Below are 18,863 nucleotides of genomic sequence, written 5' to 3'. Positions count from 1 at the left end.
TACTTTGGTCACTATTAAAAAACTAGTTATTACAGACGGATATTTTCGACGGATTTTATCCGACGGAAATATAGAGGGAATTTCAGAGAGATTTTTTGTCAAAAAACAAAAAAATGAATTAGCATAAATTACAGACGAAAAAAAAAAATCCGTCGATAATTCCATCGAAAAAATTAATTTTTTTCCGTAGAAAATAATTACAAACAAAAATCTATCTATAATTAAATAGGTAAAATGCTGCATTCTATTAAATTATTACAGACAAAAAATCCGTTTGTAATTTAAATTTTTCTTCGAAAATATTAAGGTATCCCTAATTTTATCGCCACCCATTCACGCTCCAACTCCATTCCCACTCCATTCGAACGTTGCCAGCAGCCTCATCCCTCGAACTCTTCTCCTCCGGTAGAAGGTGCTGTCGCCGCCGGCGGAGACAGACCGTGGGTGCCTTCATCATCTGGGAAGCTCTACTAGACCCTCTTCGCATCGTTCCTCCTCTCCTCGCCGTCGCACGAAGTTCTGAGTTGAGCTCGTGGTGTCGCCGTCGCGAAGGGTTCCTCCCCTCCTTGCCGTGCGTTGTTTCTGATTCTCTGCTCCTCGCCGTTTTTGATTTAGGATTAAGCTAGCGTTTGCCTTTGATTTTGTGATTTAATATCTGCTTCCTTTAATTCTCAAAGGTGCTTGATCTGCGCTTTTGCCTCTTATTTCCATTTCTCAAAGGTGCGTTGTTTCTGATTCTCTCTCTCTCTCTCTCTCGTTTTCCATTGCCGCATCAAAGGTGCTTGATCTACTTGTTCTTGTTCTTGTTCAGGTAGTAGTTGCTGCCTGTATTGGCTTTGATGTTTGTGCAAAGGAGTTGACGATTGACCAGCCTTGAAGTTTGGTAAATGTGGTAATTCATATCTTCAAAATTTGCTTCAGGTGCCACTCTTCACCACCACCGCTTTCAGTTTTTCAAACCTAATTTCTCTGTTTATTCTTTTTGTTAATTGTTATAATTACTGTTTTTTTTATTTTTTATTCATATTAATTTTTTGTATTGTTTGCTTGATGGAGTATATTTTCTTCTACGATGATAAGCTTTTTTTCTTTTTTCAACTTTTTTATTTTCCGATTTGATTTGATTTATTTTGGGGTTGATGGATGATGCTGCGGCTCCTAATCACTTAGCTTTGCTTGATTCATGCATCCAGCCATATCCAGTGAGGGAAAGGTTTTGATGTTGTCATGATAGGTTTTAGTGAATTACATCATAGTTTGATTTTATTACTAGCTACTTTGGGTTTGTGATCATCCAAGATTATCCCTCTCCAACCAGGTGAAAGAATAACTTCCTCACAAATGAGATTAGGAGAAGACTCTTCCATTAAAATGACAGCTTTTTTCCAAATTGATATATTGAGACAAATTTCGGCATGAAAGTTAAATGCACCAGAGAATTGGCCATTTAATTAGTATATGGAAACTAGAGTTACATGTTCAACCATTAAACATACATAGAACAGAATAAACTAAAAGATTAATATAGTTGGAGCAGAGTAACAAGGTCTGATTTGAAGCGCTTGTTATCTGATTTGGAATCAAGGAAGAATTTCCACATCAACTTTGTCACTGTTAGGAAACTCACGGTTAGTTATAATTTACAACAATTATATGTTTTTAATTTTATTTATTTATGTTAATGCACTTGATATCATGTTATTTTACTTGAAGTTGACAGAACATGAAAGATTAAACAAATTCTTATCATGATGTGCTGTTAAAGATTAAGCAAGTTCAATGCATGCTCTAGGAACATTCACAACCACACACTTTTTTTGTTTTATACTTTTATATAATTTGAAAACCTTACAAATGAAAATGAGTGGTTGATGATGCTCTTGAAGCAAGTACCAAATGTTCTTCAAGAGCATGCAAATATTTCTCATGTATGTTAAGGCTTTTTCAATGATGGCTTTAAATTGTAGTCTGCAACATTAACCTGAGTTGTAATTTATTTCTTCTAAAGCCATAGAACATGATTGCGTAGTTTGATCCATATAGCAGACGCCATGTAGAGAAAAACTGTATTGTTGTTGTTCTTGTCTAACCTTATCGATGTTCCTTGCAATGCGATACTGGAAATAAGAGTAATTTGGTTTTATGATGTGATGCGGTTGCAGAGCAAAGCTGATGCTTTTGAGTATGCTGATCAAGTTTTGGAGCGTTGGTATCCTTCCATAGAAGAAGGCAACAACAAGGGTATTGTGGTTCTTGTCACAAGCCAGAAGGAAGGAGCAATCACCGGTGGCCCGGCTTTTGTCCAAGCTGTTGGAGAAAAGGTTCTTGATGCTACTGTCTCTGAGAACCCTCCAGGTACTTCCAAATTCCGCTCTATAACCTAATAGTATCATCATGAACAATTGTGGCTAACTTAACTGAATGTCTTCTATTGATGGGAATAGATTCACTCGTGAAGATTTTACATGATTGGATCATGTATGATGATCTTTCACTGTTAGCTCTCTTTCGTTAAATTTCTAGTCTGAGCTCTGCTTTCTAAATTGATAGTGAAATATCACACATTAAATGAGAAGATCTAGCATGCATGTTGTTAAATTTTTTATAAGACAGTTGATTTCTACTAGGTGGGCCAGCTTTGAACAATTTCTAAGTTGGATTTTTAATATAGATATAGGGAATTAGATTGGAGTCATATTGGAACATAAAGTGGTGTAATAATAGAACCTTGGTGGGTCATCATGTAATAAAATATAAATTGAGAGTCAGATTTCCTATAAAGCAGGGTTCAGCATGTGTAGTTAATGCAGCTAGTGAAAGAGACATATCTGAGTTTGATTTTTCATTTGCTTAATACTTACCAATAGAAACTGCTTTACTCCTTGTGCTGCCTTTGCTGATTTTTCGTGTCCTTGTTCATTTTAATTTTGGCAGGTTGCTTCTCTTAGAGAAGGTGTATCCTTAGAAACCAAACTTCTGAGAAGGTAAGCTAGCTTGTGTGCTATTTATGTAGGAAGGAAGCTGCTTTGCGACAAAGAGAGGTATGCCAGAAGAATGGATATTAATCATATTATATGTGGCAGAAATATGAACTGAGGAAATCACAGCCCTTCGTGGAATACTCAATTATATTGAGAGACAGAATTTTATGGAATACTCAATTTTTTTATTTATTTATTGTCACAGGCTGTTCTCAAGGCTGGCAAACAAACACAGGATGGGAGAGATGAGGAAATCACAGCCCTTCGTGTGGAAATTCAAGTAATTTTTGAAGAAAGCATGCATTTCTTTCCATAGTTAGATTACTATATATATTGTTTGACCTTAATCATCATAGCGTAAACAATTTTCTAGTTGTGACATATTATTACTTTAATTCATCCCATGACCCTTATATATAAATAGTATTTGATAAGAAATAGTAGTCAACTATGTTAGGGACTATTGAGCATTTACTCGATAATTAGATATCTAACATATCTTTTCACTAAGAGCTGCTACAAAGATGAAAGATGTTTTTGTTTCAATTAGCAGAGTGCTTTTGTTGGTGGTAAAGCCTCAGAAGGAGTTTTTGTTGGTGCTTTCCTTTCTATGTCTTCAACAGCAGTGGTATAACATCATATCCGATCTAGTGTCCTATGTTTAAAAGTTCAGATGCAGACTCACGTACTTCATGCCTTGTAAGGCTGTAACCAATCCTGTTTCCTTTTCCTGTGTTTTTTACCAGGTCTTGAAGTTTTTGATGGACAAGAACACTATTAATGCCCTTCATGGACAAGTCACTATTGGGACCCTTATTTTGCAGGTACATAATTAGTTATTGCTTGATCAGTTATCATGTCCTATATTGTTTCAATTTTTTTATATAGTCAACATGAAATTCTTTCTTGTTTTGAGAAAGGAAATTAAAAAAAAAAAGGTGATACAATCGGCTTCAAGCAAATGAAACCACCGCAGCTTAAGCACATTTCAATCAATTCTTTTAGAAAATTAATAGAAGTTTCGTTTATGAATTTATTTTAATAAATAATACACTTTATTAAAATTTAAATGTGACAGCGTTTACACCTAATATGAATTGAATATTATCACTCAACAACTCTATCTAATAGTTTTAGACATTGCATTCGAATTTTTCTTTCTTTAAGGTTTTTCTAAGAAGAATTTATTTCTTTATAATTAATGTCTACCTCCTATAGAAACAACAAAGTAGACAATTAATAAGTACAAATTGAGGTTGATTTTTAGCTGTAACATTTCTTACTTCATACAGGTGCATGTGATAGTGACAGCCACAACTATACAACGATAATAGATAATATAAAATACACAGCACAACATTACATTCAATAATTTAGAGATGCATGCATATGGTGGATTAGTCCTTTGACATTTTTATTGAGCGCATGTTAAAAGATTTCAATCATCAAAAAGTTCTTTTACTCCTATTTGAGATGTTATCCTAATCACAACTCACTATAATCTTGTATTATTGTGTTTTTTTTTTGGACTTCTACTATTCTAAGTTGGACAAAACATTATCTAATTGTTTCAAATAAACATCATCTAATTGTTTCAAATTACTAGTACTTATTTGATTTATAATTGGGTTTTAGATAATGATACAATTTCTAATGGCGAAAATTTTAAGGTTTTATTCCATCATTTCAATATAAAAATTTGCAAGCTAAAGCTAAAATATTGTATGAAGTTTCAAAAGTAATGGATGAAAAGGCACCCTTCTTAAAACCGTTTGACCCTCTTTTTGGCTCTCAAATTGTGTTCTTTTTTCAACAGATTCCACTTGGATGTGGGTTGGCGTTTGCTCAGAGGTTGTAACATCCCGCATTTTTTTAAAATCTAAATATAAATAAATTGTGATTTTATCTTGTTAAGTTTAAATTTTGTAATTTTAGAAATTATTTTGTTAGGAATAATTAAATAGATTCGGAGATAGTTTTATTTTGAATCAATTAATATTTTTAAGTAACCTTATTATAACATAATATTTTGTATAATTTTAATAATTGAAAAATAAGAAAGAATTGTATAATTTAATTTAAGTAACTTTTATTCTGAAAGGTTACGATTTATTTTATTGATTTGATATCTTATTTTATAAATTAATCAATTGAGAGTAATTAAATTAGTTTTATTAATATTCTGAGTCAAGTTAATTAATATTTTTGTGTAAATTTTTATAATTGGTTATTTTATCTAATTTCAAATTAGAATTCAGTACTGGAAGTGTTATATAATTAAATTTAAGAAATTTCTATTATGAATAAATTATGATTTATTTTATTAGTTTGAACTCTAAGAGATTAATTTACTAGAAAATGATTAAATTGATTTTTATAAATACTTTGGGTCTAAGTTAATTAAGGTTTATGTACAATCTTTACTATAATTAGAGTTATTTTATATAAATTGGAATTAATGTTTTGGTAATAGGAAAGTAATGAAAAATTATATCGTATAATCTAAATAATTGATATTTTCGGATTTTAAACCATATTTTATAAAAATGTGATTATTATATTTACTTTATGATTTAAATTAGAAATAATTATTTGAGCTCGTTAATAGATTGATAGATAAAATCTTATGCGTTTTAAAAGTAATCTTTATGGTATTATATTTGAATCTTAAATTGTTATTCTATCTCAAATATTTTATAAAATTTATGTTACTTGTATATATTTTTTCTAGTCTTATGTTTCTTATTTTAATACGTACTGTTATTATCTAATATGTATAATCCCTAACCAATCACAAACGCATACGCACACTACCACTAACCCTTTTCCCAAGTGATCCACGTTCTTTCATTCCTTACCATTCATTTACACTCAACAATTCACCACACATTTTCAATAGTATAACGCATAGAGGGAGAAAAGGGGAAGACGAGAGACTGAGAAACAGGGGAAGAGGGAGTAAGAGAGCACGAGATGCAGAGGGAAGAGGGGAAGGAGGGAGCAGTGCCGGTGGGTGTCACTGCCACCGTCGCTGCTGTTGCTATCGAGTAGAAGAGGGAGGGAGGCTGTCGCACTTCTAGCCGCCGCTGCTGAAGCTCCCCTCACCACTGTCAACGTCGGTTAGGGCAGAGGAGAAGAGGAAGAATAACGGAGAAGAGAGACTGACGGGGAGGGTAATACCGTTGCTGTTGATTTGGAGCTGCTACAAGAACGGCGGTTCCTGCTTCTAATCCCTGTCCTTTTGATTTTTGGAGCTGCAGTGGATGGAGCTTGTCATCGGAGAAAGCAAGCTGCCGCCACCAACTCTCAATTAAGCTAGGATCCTTCTCCTTGTTCTGATTTTAATTTCCCCATTTTTGAAACCGTAACACTCTCACCCTTACTCTGATTATACTTTGTTTCTCTTTCATGTGCTTGTTTTAATCATGGTTGCCTATATTTTTTTTGCTCAACCCCTTTTTGGCTCCTATTTCCTGCTACAATTAGGTCGAGTATTGAAGCTGGTGTTGCCATGGGACGGTTGAAGCCATTACTGATTCTGATTTTGTTATCTGGGTACTGGTCTTGTCTTCTCCTTAGGGTTGATCCATTTACACGTTTTGTTTTGTCACTGCTGTGGTTGCCATGTTCTGGTTTTAATTCTATTTTAGTTCTTGCTTTGTCTTGAATCCCTAGAGCTGAAATTGCTTGTGATTCTTATCCAATTTGAATCCTCTATTTTATTGCAACCATGGTCAGTGCTGCGAAGGCTAATATTGTTTCTGTTCCGGTTGCGTGAGAGTTACCGCTGCTGCCCTGAAACTAAAAGAGAAGAGAGTTGTTACGTTATAGTATGCGATTGCGACATCGAGGTAGTGGGTTTAAAATGATTTTAATTTAGGAATGCCAACAAGGTTTACTGAATAACTGCAAATAGTATTAATAGCTGTGAGTAATTAATTGATTATATGAATGTTGGATTGTGATTGCGATTGTGAATGGTGCTGTGATTGAATTGATTGTAATTATGTATGGTAGATGAGTGAATTATTGATTGTTGGTTGTTGAAATGGTTGTTTGGTATATTGCTATGGCTGTGAAAGTGACTTGAGATTAGTAAAGGATTGTGGTTTTGACTGATTATGTATAAATGGTTGAAACTAAGATAATCATTTGATATATTTGATACTGGATTGAGAATTGTTGAAGAATTAGGGCCTAAAAGACTAAACTATTATTAAGAATCTGGTTTTCAAAATAGAATGGTTACTTTGAGGACGGCCTAGTAATTTGCTAGCGATCGAAATGGTATGAGATTAAAATCTGAGTAAACTTTAACAAGTGTAGTTGTTAGGATTTAAATTTGAAGGTTTCGTATTAACTGAAAATTTAGTTATGATTTTTCAAAGTTAAGCCATAAAATCTGATTTTCTGCATTACTTTTAAGTGAAAACAGTAACTTTGAAAGACTGTAACTAATTCTGTGATGATCGAAATTGCGTTAAACCAAGTCCAGGTTAAACTTGGGAATAATTGGGACTGAATTGGAGAGTTTGAGATCTTTTCATTAAATATAAGATTTATGGTGAATTTTTGAGTAATGGTTGTGGGATCTGATTTTTACTGCAGAATTTTTGGAACAGCAGTAACTTGTTGGCTCTGTTGTGAATGTTCCGAATTGAATTTTGAAGCGAAACCAAATTTAAATGAAACTTTAGTCCTATTATTTTAATGTCGTAAAATTTCAGAACGGTTGAACTTGCGGTTTAAAAGATACAAATTTTTGAAAGATGATGCATTATGCAGAAAAAGTCAGATTCTGTTTTCTTAAATTAGTAACTTTGAGAGTTTATAACTTTTGATCCTGGATAGATATTGAGATGCAACTAATTGGAGGTGAAAATTAAGTATGTTTAGCATATGTGATTTAAATTTCAGGGTTTTCCATGTTTTAATAAGTGAGTTATGGGACTTGGAAGAAGTTGTGTTCAATGATTTGTAAAACAGAATTCTGCAGAGAATTACCTAACTTTGAAGCTACGTTACTTCTTCATTAAAAATGGTATGACCCTGGAACCAATTTAGAAAGAAATTTGGATAACTTATGTTTAACCACATTAATTTTGAAGGTGGTTGGATTTAATTTGGATTTTATATGAAATTTCGAATGTTGTACGTTGCTGCTGTCTTCTGGTTTTAAGGCACTACAAAGCAGTCACGGTTTTGCTTATATTCCCGAAGCTAGAGTCAGCGAAAAATTGTGATTTTTGGTTTAATAAAAATCTTAATCCGAGACGGTCGCATGGATATAAGGTTTGCATAATTCCGAATTCGTTTGATATTTTAAAAATAAAATTGAAATTAGATTGCCGATGTTGTTTTGGTGATTACTTGGATATGGAATTTAAGAAAATAGATTTTCTATACTATTATCAAATATTTTTGAAAATATATTGTTGTGGCAATTGCTGATAAGAGGTTGGTGAAATGTTGAGAAAGAAGGACCCGAAAGGGTGGCTAAGTCCTATTTTTAGAGGAAATTATGTCCAAATTTTTATAAAAGTATAAGGATTTAATTAAAATAAATTTAAGGCTTGATGATAACTTCACTAATTCTTTTAAGAAAAGATTATTTGGTTTATGAGGTTGTTCTCAAGGGCGTGGGTCTAGTCGAAACTAGGATACGTACAGCAATTTTCCGTTCCCAAGAGTATATTTCCTGCGAGTAGAAAGTAGAGGCTGTCTCAATAGAGCTGCTAATAATTATATACGCATTTATTTGAACGGAAACTCGTATTCGGGAAATCGTGAACTCGTGACCGGATAAATGTCGGGAATGCAGGTGCTAACCGACACATGAGCTCATGTCCTGCACTAGGACTAGACATTCATCATATGCATTTATGTGACATTGTTTGGGTGTGTATATTGTAATTGGTTTGCCTAAGTGAATAATTCTGTTTAATTGCTAATTGCTATACTTGATGTAATTGCTCTTGGTTGTGTTTGAACCTCATTACATGTGTTTGTAACTGATTGTTTGGATTGTGGTGATTGGATGTTGATTGAGTTGTTTGGACCTGAGGCCGTAACTGGTACGTTTGAGGTCTAGTTCTGTATAAAGTACCTGACTGGTTCAGCATAGACTTAATGAACCTATACTTGGAGCATGATGATCATTTATACTGCGTAGGTAACTTCTTTTATGTTATGGTCTAGTAAAGTATAAAAAAATCAAACTGGTTCAGCATAGACTTAATGAACCTATGCTTGGAACAGGTTGGTCATTCATACAGTCTAGGAAAACTTTTAAGAGCTTTATAAAGAAAATATAGGTCTAGGATTTTGAATAATTAACTAATGCTTTTAAAGAAGGTTAATTTTCTTTTAGATGTCTCTGAATGAAATTAACTATTTGCGTTTTATTCTTTACTTTCACGGCATTCTCGACCTCTACTGAGAACATGTGGTTTGGTTCTCACCCCCAAATTTTCCACCCTTTCAGTGACACAGGTTTGAAGATGCAATATGAAGCTGCAAGCGATTAGTAGGCCTTCTTTACGGTTTTAATTGCTTTCATAGAGTCCCCTCGCTGTCGTCCCTTGAGATTTTATTTTACATAGAAGGGTAGGTTTATTATATTGTATTTGAGTTTTATTTGGTTTCTTTTGTATTAAGAGTTATTATTAATAATATTTATGTGATTATTATTTGTTGGAAATCTTTGAAACATGACTTTACTGAATAAAAACAAAAATTTTCTGGGATTTCCTTAAAACTGAAACGCGAACTCAATACAAAGGCTCGATAATTAAGTAATTAATACTAGAAAAGGTTACGTAATGTTCTTTCTAGTAAAAATACCCTGACTTAAGCAAGGTATTTTGCTGGAAGGGATGTTACAATATGGTATTAGAGCAGTCCTTCCTGTAGAGCCTTAGGAGTGGACTGACTATGTTTCATTGCATACTCTGAGTGTCTGTCATGCTTTCTAACTTGTTCTGAAGACAAGAGTTTATGTTTTATATGCATGACTGTTTAGTGATTAACGCTATTAGTTTACCATTGCATACCTCATGGTATCAAGTTTGGCCAACTTAATACTAATGATTTATGTATATGGAACATTAATGGGTTATCATAGACGAAATAGAAGTGATAGGTTAACGCGAATTACGAGGTTTTGGGGACGTTAGAAACTAAATTCTAGAGATTAGTTCCGTTTCAACGTATGCTCTTTATTCGTGCTTAGCATTATCTCTTTCTCTACTAATTGTATTGGAATTTCTAGTATCTTATCTCTTTCTTACTAACCTTGTATTATCATTCGTGCACGTCCTTGCTTGACTCTGTATCTGGTTGTTGTTTGGATCTTTTGAAACATTTATCCTTACCTTACAAACTCTATGCTCCTTGCTCTGAACTCTGATTTATTTCGGTGTAACATACCATTTCTTCTAATTTTCTTCTTGAGTACTTGTTTCAGATTCTCTTCGAAAAAAATTTCAATTTACATCTTTTCTTACTTGATTGTATCCACAACCCTTGCTCAAATTTTGATGGGATTGTTTTTAATTCAGCCTAGACTTTCTTACACAAACTCTAAAACTTCTTTATGTAGTTTGATCTTGTTTATCTGTGATATACCACTTACTTTTATTGATTTATAGAAAATTTTGTTTCAGAATTTATTCTTTAAATAAAAGCTGATTTTCTGCCAACTTTACTATAATTCTATGGCTATCCTTACCTAATTATGTACTTAAGTATCCTCCAAAATTTTTAAAGAAAATATTTTGCCCTTAACATCAAACAAGCTTTAATTTACAAACCATGCATATGATTTGTTTTGATTTGAAAATTAAATAGATATAACATATTATTTATACTAAGTTTAGTACTTTGAAAAATGTTAGATTTATATATATTCTTTTGAAAAAGATAAACTAATTCTCTCTATTTCAAAATTGAAGTTGTTCAAAATTGTTGTACTATCTTTCCTAATGATGTTCATATTGAAACTATTCGATTTAAAATTGCTTCCTAAACTTCGAACTAACTCCCTTTATGCTCCATTTCATTGCTTATATATATATATATATATATATCCTTGTTTGTTGATGATTTCACGTATTCCTTCAAATCCTTGCAAAATACCATCTTGTACAATTGCGAACTTGAGTATTCTTTCAATTTCTCGCATAAACCTTTCGTGCCGCTTGGCTTTCTCTTCTCATGTTTCGTATTCCTTATATGCGTTAGTTCTTAGGGATGCAATTTGTACGTGCGAAAATTGAATGTGGTCAGTATACAAAGTTATAAGGAGTTGTGGAATTTTGAGGTGACAAGAGGAAGTGGTCATACTTTGTTAAGTGTTCTGAACGAATATTGTGCCTATTTGATTTTGAATTTTGAAATTTGGTTTGCGTGAAATTATTTTTATCAACTTTTGCAACACCTAGTATATTTTCTTCTATGTTTGTGATATGAATTTCTTGATCTCTTTAAAATATTCAAAAAGGGATGTGAATATAAATCTTTTCTCCATCTTATATCAATTTTCGAGGGCGAAAATTTTTGTAAGTTGGATAGAATGTAACATCCCGCAATTTTTTAAAATCTAAATATAAATAAATTGTGATTTTATCTTGTTAAGTTTAAATTTTGTAATTTTAGAAATTATTTTGTTAGGAATAAATAAATAGATTCGGAGATAGTTTTCTTTTGAATCAATTAATATTTTTAAGTAACCTTATTATAACAGAATATTTTGTATAATTTTAGTAATTGAAAAATAAGAAAGAATTGTATAATTTAATTTAAGTAACTTTTATTCTGAAAGGTTACGATTTATTTTATTGATTTGATATCTTATTTTATAAATTAATCAATTGAGAGTAATTAAATTAGTTTTATTAATATTCGGAGTCAAGTTAATTAATATTTTTGTGTAAATTTTTATAATTGGTTATTTTATCTAATTTCAAATTAGAATTCAGTACTGGAAGTGTTATATAATTAAATTTAAGAAATTTCTATTATGAATAAATTATGATTTATTTTATTAGTTTGAACTCTTAGAGATTAATTTACTAGAAAATGATTAAATTGATTTTTATAAATACTTTGGGTTTAATTTAATTAAGGTTTATGTACAATCTTTACCATAATTAGAGTTATTTTATATAAATTGGAATTAATGTTTTGGTAAAAGGAAAGTAATGAAAAAAATTATGTCGTATAACCTAAATAATTGATATTTTCGGATTTAAACCGTATTTTATAAAATGTGATTAGTATGCTTATTTTATAATTTAAATTAAAAATAATTATTTGAGCTCGTTAATAGATTGATAGATAAAATCTTATGCGTTTTGAAAGTAATCTTTATAGTATTATATTTGAATCTTAAATTGTTATTCTATCTCAAATATTTTATAAAATTTATGTTACTTGTATATATTTTTTCTAGTCTTATGTTTCTTATTTTAATACGTACCATTATTATCTAATACGTATAATCCCTAACCAATCACAAACGCATACGCACACTACCACTAACCCTTTTCCCAAGTGATCCACGTTCTTTCATTCCTTACCATTCATTTACACTCAACAATTCACCACACATTTTCAATAGTATAACGCATAGAGGGAGAAAAGGGGGAGACGAGAGACTGAGAAACAGGGGAAGAGGGAGTAAGAGAGCACGAGATGCAGATGGAAGAGGGGAAGGAAGGAGCAGTGCCGGTGGGTGTCACTGCCACCGTCGCTGCTGTTGCTATCGAGTAGAAGAGGGAGGGAGGCTGTCGCACTTCTAGCCGCCGCTGCTGAAGCTCCCCTCACCACTGTCAACGTCGGTTAGGGCAGAGGAAAAGAGGAAGAATAACGGAGAAGAGAGACTGACGGGGAGGGTAATACCGTTGCTGTTGATTTGGAGCTGCTACAAAAACGGCGGTTCCTGCTTCTAATCCCTGTCCTTTTGATTTTTGGAGCTGCAGTGGATGGAGCTTGTCATCGGAGAAAGCAAGCTGCCGCCACCAACTCTCAATTAAGCTAGGATCCTTCTCCTTGTTCTAATTCCAATTTCCCCATTTTTGAAACCGTAACACTCCCACCCTTACTCTGATTATACTTTGTTTCTCTTCCATGTGCTTGTTTTAATCATGGTTGCCTATATTTTTGTTGCTCAGCCCCTTTTTGGCTCCTATTTACTGCTACAATTAGGTCGAGTATTGAAGCTGGTGCTGCCATGGGACGGTTGAAGCCATTACTGATTCTGATTTTGTTATCTGGGTACTGGTCTTATCTTCTCCTTAGGGTTGATCCATTTACACGTTTTGTTTTGTCACTGCTGTGGTTGCCATGTTCTAGTTTTAATTCTATTTTAGTTCTTGCTTTGTCTTGAATCCCTAGAGCTGAAATTGCTTGTGATTCTTATCCAATTTGAATCCTCTATTTTACTGCAACCATGGTCAGTGCTGCGAAGGCTAATATTGTTGCTGTTCCGGTTGCGTGAGAGTTACCGCTGCTGCCCTGAAACTAAAAGAAAAGAGAGCTGTTACGTTAAAGTATGCGATTGCGACATCGAGGTAGGGGGTTTAAAATGATTTTAATTTAGGAATGCCAACAAGGTTTACTGAATAACTGCAAATAGTATTAATAGCTGTGAGTAATTAATTGATTATATGAATGTTGGATTGTGATTGCGATTGTGCTTGGTGCTGTGATTGAATTGATTGTAATTATGTATGGTAGATGAGTGAATTATTGATTGTTGGTTGTTGAAATGGTTGTTTGGTATATTGCTATGGCTGTGAAAGTGACTTGAGATTAGTAGAGGATTGTGGTTTTGACTGATTATGTATAAATGGTTGAAACTAAGATAATCATTTGATATATTTGATACTGGATTGAGAATTGTTGAAGAATTAGGGCCTAAAAGACTAAACTATTATTAAGAATCTGGTTTTCAAAATAGAATGGTTACTTTGAGGATGGCCTAGTAATTTGCTAGCGATCGAAATGGTATGAGATTAAAATCTGAGTAAACTTTAACAAGTGTAGTTGTTAGGATTTAAATTTGAAGATTTCGTATTAACTGAAAATTTAGTTATGATTTTTCAAAGTTAAGTCATAAAATCTGATTTTCTGCATTACCTTTAAGTGAAAACAGTAACTTTGAAAGACTGTAACTAATTCTGTGATGATCAGAATTGCGTTGAACCAAGTCCTGGTTAAATTTGGGAATAATTGGGACTGAATTGGAGAGTTTGATATCTTTTCGTTAAATATAAGATTTATGGTGAATTTTTGAGTAATGGTTGTGGGATCTGATTTTTACTGCAGAATTTTTGGAACAGCAGTAACTTGTTGGCTCTGTTGTGAATGTTCCGAATTGAATTTTGAAGCGAAACCAAATTTAAATGAAACTTTAGTCCTATTATTTTAATGTCGTAAAATTTCAGAATGGTTGAACTTGTGGTTTAAAAGATACGAATTTTTGAAAGATGATGCATTATGCAGAAAAAGCCAGATTCTGTTTTCTTAAATTAGTAACTTTGAGAGTTTATAAGTTTTGATCCTGGATAGATATTGAGATGCAACCAATTGGAGGTGAAAATTAAGTATGTTTAGCATATGTGATTTAAATTTCAGGGTTTTCCATGTTTTAATAAGGGAGTTATGGGACTTGGAAGAGGTTGTGTTCAATGATTTGTAAAACAGAATTCTGCAGAGAATTACCTAACTTCGAAGCTACGTTACTTCTTCATTAAAAATGGTATGACCCTGGAACTAATTTAGAAAGAAATTTGGATAACTTATGTTTAACCACATTAATTTTGAAGGTGGTTGGATTTAATTTGGATTTTATACGAAATTTCGAATGTTGTAAGTTGCTGCTGTCTTCTGATTTTAAGGCACTACAGAGTAGTCACGGTTTTGCTTATATTTCCAAAGCTAGAGTCAGCGAAAATTTGTGATTTTTAGTTTAATAAAAAGCTTAATCCGAAACGGTCGCATGGATATAAGGTTTTCATAATTCCGAATTCGTTTGATATTTTAAAAATAAAATTGAAATTAGATTGCCGATGTTGTTTTGGTGATTACTTGGATATGGAATTTAAGAAAATAGATTTTCTATACTATTATCAAATGNCCTGCACTAGGACTAGACATTCATCATATGCATCTATGTGACATTGTTTGGGTGTGTATATTGTAATTGGTTTGCCTAAGTGAATAATTCTGTTTAATTGCTAATTGCTATACTTGATGTAATTGCTTTTGGTTGTGTTTGAACCTCATTACCTGTGTTTGTAACTGATTGTTTGGATTGTGGTGATTGGATGTTGATTGAGTTGTTTGGGCCTGAAGCCGTGACTGGTACGTTTGAGGTCTAGTTCTGTATAAAGTACCTGACTGGTTCAGCATAGACTTAATGAACCTATACTTGGAGTAGGATGATCATTTATACCGCATAGGTAACTTCTTTTATGTTATGGTCTAGTAAAGTATGAAAAAATCAAACTGGTTCAGCATAGACTTAATGAACCTATGCTTGGAACAGGTTGGTCATTCATACAGTCTATGAAAACTTTTAAGAGCTTTATAAAGAAAATATTGGTCTAGGATTTTGAATAATTAACTAATGCTTTTAAAGAAGGTTAATTTTCCTTTAGATGTCACTGAATGAAATTAACTATTTGCGTTTTATTCTTTACTTTCACGGCATTCTCGACCTCTACTGAGAACATGTGGTTTGGTTCTCACCCCCAAATTTTCCACCCTTTCAGTGACACAGGTTTGAAGATGCAATATGAAGCTGCAAGCGATTAGTAGGCCTTCTTTACGGTTTTAATTGCTTTCATAGAGTCCCCTCGCTGTCGTCCCTTGAGATTTTATTTTACATAGAGGGGTAGGTTTAGTATATTGTATTTGAGTTTTATTTGGTTTCTTTTGTATTAAGAGTTATTATTAATAATATTTATGTGATTATTATTTGTTGGAAATCTTTGAAACATGACTTTACTGAATAAAAACAAAAATTTTCTGGCATTTCCTTAAAACTAAAACGCGAACTCGATACAAAGGCTCGATAATTAAGTAATTAATACTAGAAAAGGTTACGTAATGTTCTTTCTAGTAGAAATACCCTGACTTAAGCAAGATATTTTGCTGGAAGGGATGTTACAATATGGTATCAGAGCATGGATGTTCTTGCTGTGAAACAAGCTTGCAAGTTTACAAAGGAGCATGCTTTGAAAAATGGGCCCTTGTGAGTATATTTGTTTGCTATATTTGATATTTATATCTTAATAATAATTATAGCAATTCAAAGTTCTAAGTGGATCATCAACAAATGCTTAGTTGACATAACAAATTAAAACTCTCTAGAATCTCTGAAAGAACTTATAAGTGGTATCGCCTTAACCATGAAAACATTGCTCCACTTACATTCATTTATTTCCTACCCTTTCTTTTGTTTTTTTGTTTTTTTTTGGCTCATAAATATATGATAAAGTTCAATGAATAACCATTCCCCTCATTCCTTTAAGTGTAGTTTGAAGCAGAGATAGACTGCCTCAATCGGATATACATTCGGCGGCGGCATGTTCGAGATGAATGAAGTGAAGGGTGACAGTCCGTACGGTGCCCGAACTTATGCTGGTGATGATGGATCAAGACAACCAACTAAACTTGAGTTGGAGCAAGCATTTCACCAAGGCAAGAATGAAGCTCAAGAAAGAATGAAGCTATCCATTGTAAGACCCGGTTAATTAACGGCTAATTAACCCATAAATGAGAATTTATTCTAGAAAGCCAAAAATGTAATTTTTATGGCTAAATATGATAGAGGAGATTGAGACAAGAATTTCGATACCAATTTTATAGAAATCAGACCAAGATTGGACAGAACGGGCCAAATCGGTCCAACCGGACCCAAAGTGGGCCCTTGGCCCAACTAAACTAAACCAAAACCCTAGTTTTCAGCACTCTCTCTCCTCACAACACACTCAAACACGCTGAAATTGGTATGGAGGGGGGAAGAACACTCTCTCAAGTTCTCTCCCTTGGTTGATCTTCAAACCACCATAACTTTTGATCTAGAGCTCTCTCCTTGGACCTTGGGTGTGGTAAGATTCTCAACCCTAGTGTAATTTGTTGTTCTATGATGTTTGGGTATTGAGATGTTGTGTATGGGTATGATGGTTGTGGCTTAGGTTGTGTATATGTGAATATTGGAGCTTGATTGGTGATTTTGGAAAGCTCGGAAGAGGATTTTGTGTGATAAAATCTGTTCTTGGAGGTGTTGAGACCTTGAGAGCTTGTGGCCAAGTGGTTTAGAAGTGCTCCGGTTGAGCTTGGGTAATCGGCTAAGGTATGGTTTCGGTTTCCCGTATCTAATATGTAATGTGGTAGGAAATACTTAGGCTAGAGGCCCTAAGATAGGCATTGAATTGTTGATGTTGTTGAATGGTTGAGATATATGATGTGATCATATATGTGATTATGAATATTGATGCCTTGATTGTGTGATATATGAGAAATGCATGTTGTGATATATGCTTGATGGATGATTGAGGTTGAATTGATGGGTCGTACCATGTTGATGGTGAGTATGATGATGATTATGTATAATGATGGTTGATTGGAAATGGAATTATTGGAAATTAGAATGATGAAGGATGTATGACATGATATTGTGTTTGTCCTTTAGCCATTTGATTGAGAAGTGTTAAAAGGGTTGGAAATTTTGGTAAAGTGTCAATGTGTGAGTTGAGGATGGATTGTTGTTGATTTTGGTACATTTTGAATGATTTCAAAGAAAAAGGTTGAAATTGGCATGTTTTGATTGATTTTGAAAAGACTTGAAAGTGGCTTGTTTTTGAAAATGGCACTTTATGGTTTTGTATGAAAACATGGTTTTTGGGCATACTTTGACGGGACATAACTTGGACTACGGATCTCTGATTTGTGCCAAATTTGTTTAGAAATGAAATTGGATCCGGGATGTCCATGCCGTTCGAAGAACGGGTGAAAAATGATTTAAAATGAGAGAGTTATGACCGTCGGAAGATTGGGGTTTGAATCTGTGAATTCTACAGCTTTTAACTTAGAAGATTTTTAGCAGAATAACCCTCCGCGCGTAGGCGCACTTGGCGCGTGCGCGCCATTCTTCCAGGAAGCACCATCCACGCGTGCGCGTGGCGTGCGCGGGCGCGTCGATGCGCTGCGCCATATGCCCAGCTATTTTCCAGAGAGTTGTGCCAGAATTGTGCCAGTTTTGTGCCTGGGCGCAAGAGCACCCACGCGTACGCGTGGCTGACGCTTGCGCGCCGTTTGGTTTCAACCGCGCATTCGCGCGTATGACACTTGCACGTCGATGAGTTTTAAGGCCATCCACGCGTGCGCGTGGAGTGCGCGTACGCATGGCCCTGTTTTCATCCCAAAGTTGATTTTTGAGTTTTAAAAGCCAAATTTCATACTTCTAAGCCTCCGATCTCACCACTTATGTCTTAAATCATTATGATATGCCTAGCATGAGGAAAAGGGCTAGTGAATGTGGTAACTTGCGAGTGAAGCAAGGGAAAAATGAATGATCCATGAGGATCAAAGATGATTATGTGAGATGCGGAGAATGGCGGTGGAAGTGCTTGTTATGCCATGGGCCGAAGGGCCATAATTGTTAATGAATTGGCTAGTTATGGATTTAACCGTGAGCCGGATGGCTAGATTATTGCCGTGTTACGGTGGAGCCATGATTATGGCTAAGTATAAATGCATATATGCTGTTGAATGAATTGTGAATGTTTGCACTTCCACTACCGGAGATGAGGGTTTCCCTAGGAGGAAGCAGTGACTAGCCACCACGTGCTCCAGGTTGAGACTCAAAGCTCT

General features: G+C 33.9%; 1 protein-coding gene and 2 long non-coding RNA genes across 15 annotated transcripts in view; all 3 read left to right on the top strand.

The window, feature by feature from the left end:
- On the top strand, positions 321-16,952 carry LOC107609071. Of its 10 annotated transcripts, XR_002350033.1 has the most exons (11): positions 323-571; positions 678-720; positions 812-921; positions 2,163-2,355; positions 2,935-3,261; positions 3,535-3,609; positions 3,728-3,805; positions 5,881-6,345; positions 6,468-6,536; positions 6,720-6,832; positions 9,466-9,727. It is a non-coding gene; the product is annotated as an uncharacterized LOC107609071 (long non-coding RNA). The 10 variants fall into 10 exon arrangements; XR_002350035.1 differs by lacking the exon at positions 9,466-9,727 and adding exons at positions 16,525-16,726; positions 16,857-16,952 and having other exon boundaries at positions 321-571; positions 5,881-6,832; XR_002350038.1 differs by having other exon boundaries at positions 321-571; positions 2,935-3,041; positions 3,187-3,261; positions 5,881-6,832.
- LOC107609072 lies at positions 12,386-16,018 on the top strand. 4 transcript variants are annotated; one of them, XR_002350040.1, is made up of 4 exons: positions 12,386-13,065; positions 13,154-13,256; positions 13,352-13,552; positions 15,758-16,018. It is a non-coding gene; the product is annotated as an uncharacterized LOC107609072 (long non-coding RNA). The 4 variants fall into 4 exon arrangements; XR_001613064.2 differs by having other exon boundaries at positions 12,390-13,065; positions 13,377-13,552; XR_001613062.2 differs by having other exon boundaries at positions 12,415-13,065; positions 13,440-13,552.
- The window catches only part of LOC107607360, a 14,727-nt gene continuing 13,166 nt past the window's right edge, over positions 17,303-18,863 (top strand). The window contains exon 1 of the transcript XR_002350028.1: positions 17,303-17,343. The gene's annotated coding sequence lies outside the window, so the exon portion shown is untranslated. The remainder of the gene's footprint in view (positions 17,344-18,863) is intronic.

Source organism: Arachis ipaensis, chromosome B07 (assembly GCF_000816755.2).
Source record: "Arachis ipaensis cultivar K30076 chromosome B07, Araip1.1, whole genome shotgun sequence".
NCBI lineage: Eukaryota > Viridiplantae > Streptophyta > Magnoliopsida > Fabales > Fabaceae > Arachis > Arachis ipaensis.
The sequence above is the reverse complement of the archived record's forward strand: the minus strand, read 5'-3'. Positions and strand labels throughout refer to the sequence as shown.